This window comes from Harpegnathos saltator, unplaced genomic scaffold, assembly GCF_003227715.2.
Source record: "Harpegnathos saltator strain DR-91 unplaced genomic scaffold, Hsal_v8.6 scaffold774, whole genome shotgun sequence".
In the NCBI taxonomy this organism is placed as follows: domain Eukaryota; kingdom Metazoa; phylum Arthropoda; class Insecta; order Hymenoptera; family Formicidae; genus Harpegnathos; species Harpegnathos saltator.
In genome coordinates this window covers 514,879-520,383 of record NW_020230620.1, presented here as the reverse complement: position 1 = coordinate 520,383, position 5,505 = coordinate 514,879, and the positions used below count along the sequence as shown (strand labels likewise).

General features: G+C 38.1%; 1 pseudogene; it reads right to left on the bottom strand.

Moving 5' to 3' along the window:
* Positions 1-1,160: 1,160 nt before the first annotated feature.
* On the bottom strand, positions 1,161-3,667 carry LOC112590286 (cytochrome P450 9e2-like; annotated as a pseudogene).
* Between the last annotated feature and the right edge of the window lie 1,838 nt (positions 3,668-5,505).

Sequence of the window (5,505 nt, the reverse complement as noted above, 5' to 3'; positions counted from 1 at the left end):
TGTGCATTAATTTTCCTTCCAAATTATCAATAATCACCGGATGTCCTCTTTTTACATCATATTTCGTTTAAGCTTTATTATTGGGGAAAAAGAATAAAACCTGTCCGCTTTTGTGTACGTGTATAGACATTACAACATACATGCAAGAATATTTATCGGATATTAATTATAACCATATTATTATTTATATTATACTATATTATATTAGTATTATAATTAGTATAATAACACTACATCATAACTATATAATAATTATAACTATATAACTATATATTATATATAAATTGTGTAACTATCTTATTATTCCCGTGTAATCTGTATTACTATTAGTATGCCTGGTTCATTTGAATTTGCAAAAAAATTGGACCGTTGTAAATAATATAATCGCCTCTATATACATGGTATACACTTAAGTGAATAAATTATCGTTTCAAAAGAAATTTGTGAAGCATCTAATCGTTTATCTGTTATCTCTTTATTACAGGCATTAAAATTTTATTTCTCAGTGATTTTATCTTAAATTTCTCTTTCTACAGATTTTTATCTTAAATTCTCTTTCTATATATCTTTCTGCACAACATTCGCGTAACATTCACGTCAGCCATCACGATATCCTCAAAGGACTCTGCACAGATCTTATGGGAATGTTTCCTCGGTTAAATTAGATGGAATTGAAGTATGTTATGGTCCTCAACATCTCGAACGAAAGTCTCAATAGGCACGACTCTCTAAATTCAATAATTTTCCGTTCAGAGAGGTTTAAAGTAGCAACTCTCAATGAAAACCTACAGTTGTACCATGCTTTTTCACGAAACACATATATGAATCTCTCTCTCTCTCTCTCTCTCTCTCTCTCTCTCTCTCTCTCTCTCTCTCTCTCTCTCTCTCTCTCTCTCTCTCTCTCTCTATATATATATATATATATATATATATATATATATATATATATATAAAATTACATATGCCACACGCTTGCCATTAAATTTACTTGCGATTACGAAAATTCATAAATTATCACATTGACAGTGTAAGATAGTAGCTGTTAGGCTTATCATGTGGAATGAACTTAAAATGTTATTACGTTTGGGGGTAATTTTTGGGTAATCTATATATATATATATATAATCACATTCCACACACACATATATATATATATATATATATATAGATTACCCAAAAATTACGTCCAAGCGTGATAATATTTTAAGTTCATTCCACATGATAAGTCTAACAGCTTACACTGCCAATGTGATAATATGCCAATGTGATTTATGGATTTTCGCAATCGCAAGCAAAATTAATGGCAAGCGTGTGGCATATATAATTTCTTTGTTAAAAAATTCGAATGAATTATATTTTTCAAATTTCCATTTTTGCGTTTCTTAGCTAGTTCTTTGCTATTGAATATGCATATATGATAAACATAAAAAGTAAAACTTGATTAAGTTCATAATTCAAGCAATTCACATCTATCATATTTAAAGTAAATGTTACCAAAATTTTAGTTTATATATCTTTGTCCTTCCATCCGCTCTCTCGGCGAGCATTCATTGCCAACGGAAGCTGTCGATTCCCTCGCTCGTACTTTCAAACAGAAGCCACTATCTGCCAGCATGACAAACATCCTCTTCCTCAGTACCATCGGAATTTTAGTTTTGGTATCGGGCTCGAGAGTGCATCGCCACAGAAGATAGAATAGCACCACTTTTATCTCTATCACGGAGAACCTGTTACCTATGCAGATTCTAGGTTCAATCCAGACAGATTCTTGAATGGCCACACGAACATGTCGGTTTATTTACCAAACGGTAAATAAACCGACATGTTCGTGTGGCCATTCAAGAATCTGTCTGGATTGAATTTGTCCGGCTCTGGATAATAAGTAGGGTCACGATGTAGCGAGTGATTCGGCAACCAAACGCTCTCCCCGGGTTTCACAATGACCGGTTTGCCGTCTGGAGTCGGCGGTGGTAATTCGAACTCTTTCACGCATAGTCTGTCGATGAAGGCCACTAACGGATACAACCTCAGGCACTCGGTTATCACAGCATCCATATACTTCATGCTGTTTATGGCTTCGTAAGTAGGTTTCCCGTCGTTCTGCTCGAGGACTTGGTCGATCTCGACCCTCAGCTTGCTCTGAACATCAGGATTTGTCGCGACCTCGTGTGCTAAGAAATACATTACCGATGACACGGAATCAAATCCACCGGCGAAGAAGATGAACGCTTGGGCGGCCATCTCGTCGATATCGAACGCAGGCCCGGTATTTTTGTCTCTGGTTTCCATCATCAATTGAATCATGTCCGGGCGTGTAATATTCTTCTCATCTCTGATCTTCATCGAGTTGATGACAACCTCTTTAAAGAAGTTCTCCATCTTTTCATTAAATACTCGTATTTTGAAAAATTTCGCGATTGCTGGGAAGTTCATATTCATGAAGAATTTAAAAGACAAACCGCTTTCGAAGTTTATGATCTTCCTGCCGAAAAGATAAAACTCGTTATTTGGATGTTTGAACGAGTCCAAGCTGATGCCGAAGATGCATGTGACCACCACGTCGTTGGCGTACTTGCACATTTCTTCTTTCACATTTACCGTCCTGCTGATTTTGGACGTGCTGGCCATATGCTTGCTGAAATTGTCGGCGCACTCAGTCATTAATTCAAACATCATCTTCATTTTACTGGACGTGAAGGCTGGACTGAGTAGCTTCCGCATCTCGCGTCAATGATCACCTCGCAGGCCGAATAGATTTTTACTGGCTATTAGATCGAGCTCTTCGTTCGCGAAATTACGGTGGTCGCAAAAATTGTCGAAGTTTGTAATGGCGACCGACGTGATGAGATCTGGGTCGCGAATCACAAAGATCGGCGTCATAAAATTGTACAAGCCATAATACTTTGCGTTCGAAAAACGTTTGTATAGCGTTTGGAGAGTCTCCGTCATAGACATACGCCCAAAGCAAAAGGGTGCCATATTGCCCAAGAAGATCCACGGGCGTTCATGTGGAATATTCAGCTTCTCGAAGCGTGTCATTTTGGCCTTCATGATGCTGTACAGATAAACACATACCGTGAAGAGCACGACAAGTAGGACTGTGGTCATCATTGTGAGACTAATTTCCAGATCAGTCACCGGTGAAGAGAAGAAATGTTCTATTATTCTCAACGTAGTTGATTCCTTGAGTCTGTCGTCCTTTCTTTCTTCCTCGTTTTCAGTTATAACATGTTATTCACACTTTCGCAGCGTTTCTGGATCCGCTGCCTCCTCCACCTGCCAATCTTATCTTCTTCCAAAATTGGGAACAATTACGGCACATACGCGATCACACAGATATTTAACTTTTGGGAAATTGCAGACGCGAGTTTCGCTTCGCTGACTAGTATCGGCTGCAGTAACGATGGAAAGTGATACCTATTCTCGCAATAACAACTTTTATATTAAGCTACAGATACGTTATCAAGTGCGTGGATGATCGAGAAGCGTATGACGTATGCCAACTCAAATATCCTGCATCATAGTCAGAACAGAATATTATATAATATGGAAGCGTTTCTTGACGCTTATATGGCTTGAAACATTTGCTTGCTAACGGAGACTAATGGGAGGCTAATGGGTTATGTAGCACTTTTCGAGAAAGAATTTTTCGTGAAATGACCGTTAATAAAATGGTTTATATATTCGTATAGATGCGTACGAATATCCGTGCGTTATTGTCATATCGCTAACTGCATTGTTATACACGTATACTGGAAAAGAAAGGCAGTTAGAATGGTAAGATTTTTAATCACATCGTTTCTATGATATTCTTACACCACCTATATTTCATTAATTTAATAATTAACATGCAAGACGGCATGTGTCATAAATAGCGCATTATTCAAAATATATATTTCTTCTAGCAAAAAAGTATTGGGTGAGTGCAAAAGTTCGTGCGGAGTTTCAATAGATGGAGTTATAAGCGTCGTAAAGTGTTGTCATTAATACTTCCATCTACATATTATATAACGTTGGAAAGGTGACGTCTTCAGCTGTTATTAAAAAAAAAATCATTTGTTTTCATACAAACTGCTTCGAGAAATATCACTTTAAAAATGAGTATCGATAAGGTGCATTTACGGCATGTTATGCTTTACGAGTTTCGGAAGGGAATAAACGTTGCCGCAGCCGTAAAAAACATTCAGGATGTTTATCAGGATGAAGCACCAGCTAAACGAACTGTGGAAAAATGGTTTGCTAAATTTCGGCGCGGAGAATTTAACCTTGAAGACGAGCCACGCTCTGGTCGACCTTCTGACATTGATGACGATGTTTTGCGTACTTTAGTGCTCAATAATCCGCGAATTTCAACAGAAGAAGTTGCTACAGCACTAAACGTTGACCGATCAACCGCTTTTCGGCGTTTAAAGAAGATGGGATTCGATTTGAAGCTCGATATATGGGTGCCCCATTTGCTAACCGAGAAGAACAAAATCAAGCGAATTTCTGCAGCCGTTTCTTTACTCGGGCGGCTCAATAACGAGTCGTTTTTGGATCGACTAGTGACGGGTGATGAGAAATGGGTCCTCTACAACAATGTTCAGCGCAAACGGACATGGAAACAATCAGGTGAGCATGGTGACGCAATGCCAAAGGCCAGTTTGCACCCGATGAAGGTGATGCTCTCTGTTTGGTGGGATTGCAAGGGCATAATCTATTTCGAGCTTCTCCCCGCTGGCGAAACGATTGATTCGGACAAGTACTGTCGCCAATTAACCAATCTGAATCGAGAAATAAAAGAGAAACGTCCGATTTTGTCAAATCGCAAGGGAGTCGTCTTTCATCACGACAACGCCAGACCACACGTTTCGAAAAAGACGCTGCGCAAACTGAAGAGCCTGAAATGGGATGTCTTAACGCATCCACCATATTCTCCTGATATCGCACCATCTGACTATCACTTGTTCCGGTCATTGCAAAATTATTAAAATGGAAAAAACTTTGACTCTTTGGAGGCCTTAAAAAACGGCGTCTCTTCGTTCTTTGAATCTAAACCGCGCAGTTTTTATGATCGAGGCATCCGTATGCTGCCAGAACGTTGGGAAAAGATTATAGAAAACGATGGAGAATATATCATTGATTGAATAAAGATTTTTGTTTGCCTAATCACTGTGTGACTTTTACTCACAAACTCCGCACGAACTTTTGCACTCACCCAATACTATACGCGAAAGCGGATCAAAAGAAAATATTTGTTAGGAAATATATATTGCTAAAAATGAATAAGTACAATTGACGACATGATTAATGAAACGACTTTTACTACTACGCCTCTGACATGCTCAACTTTCAATTGATAACTCGAGAATCGTGACGCAAGTATTCAATTAGATTTATAATTCTTAAAAGTCTGTATGAGATTGCCAAACAGGTCTTGTACAAAACAAAAGGCTGCATGATATGTAAAATTTCTTGGCCCAGCTTATTATTATTTATTGTATATGACAAATCGCACTTTCTTAA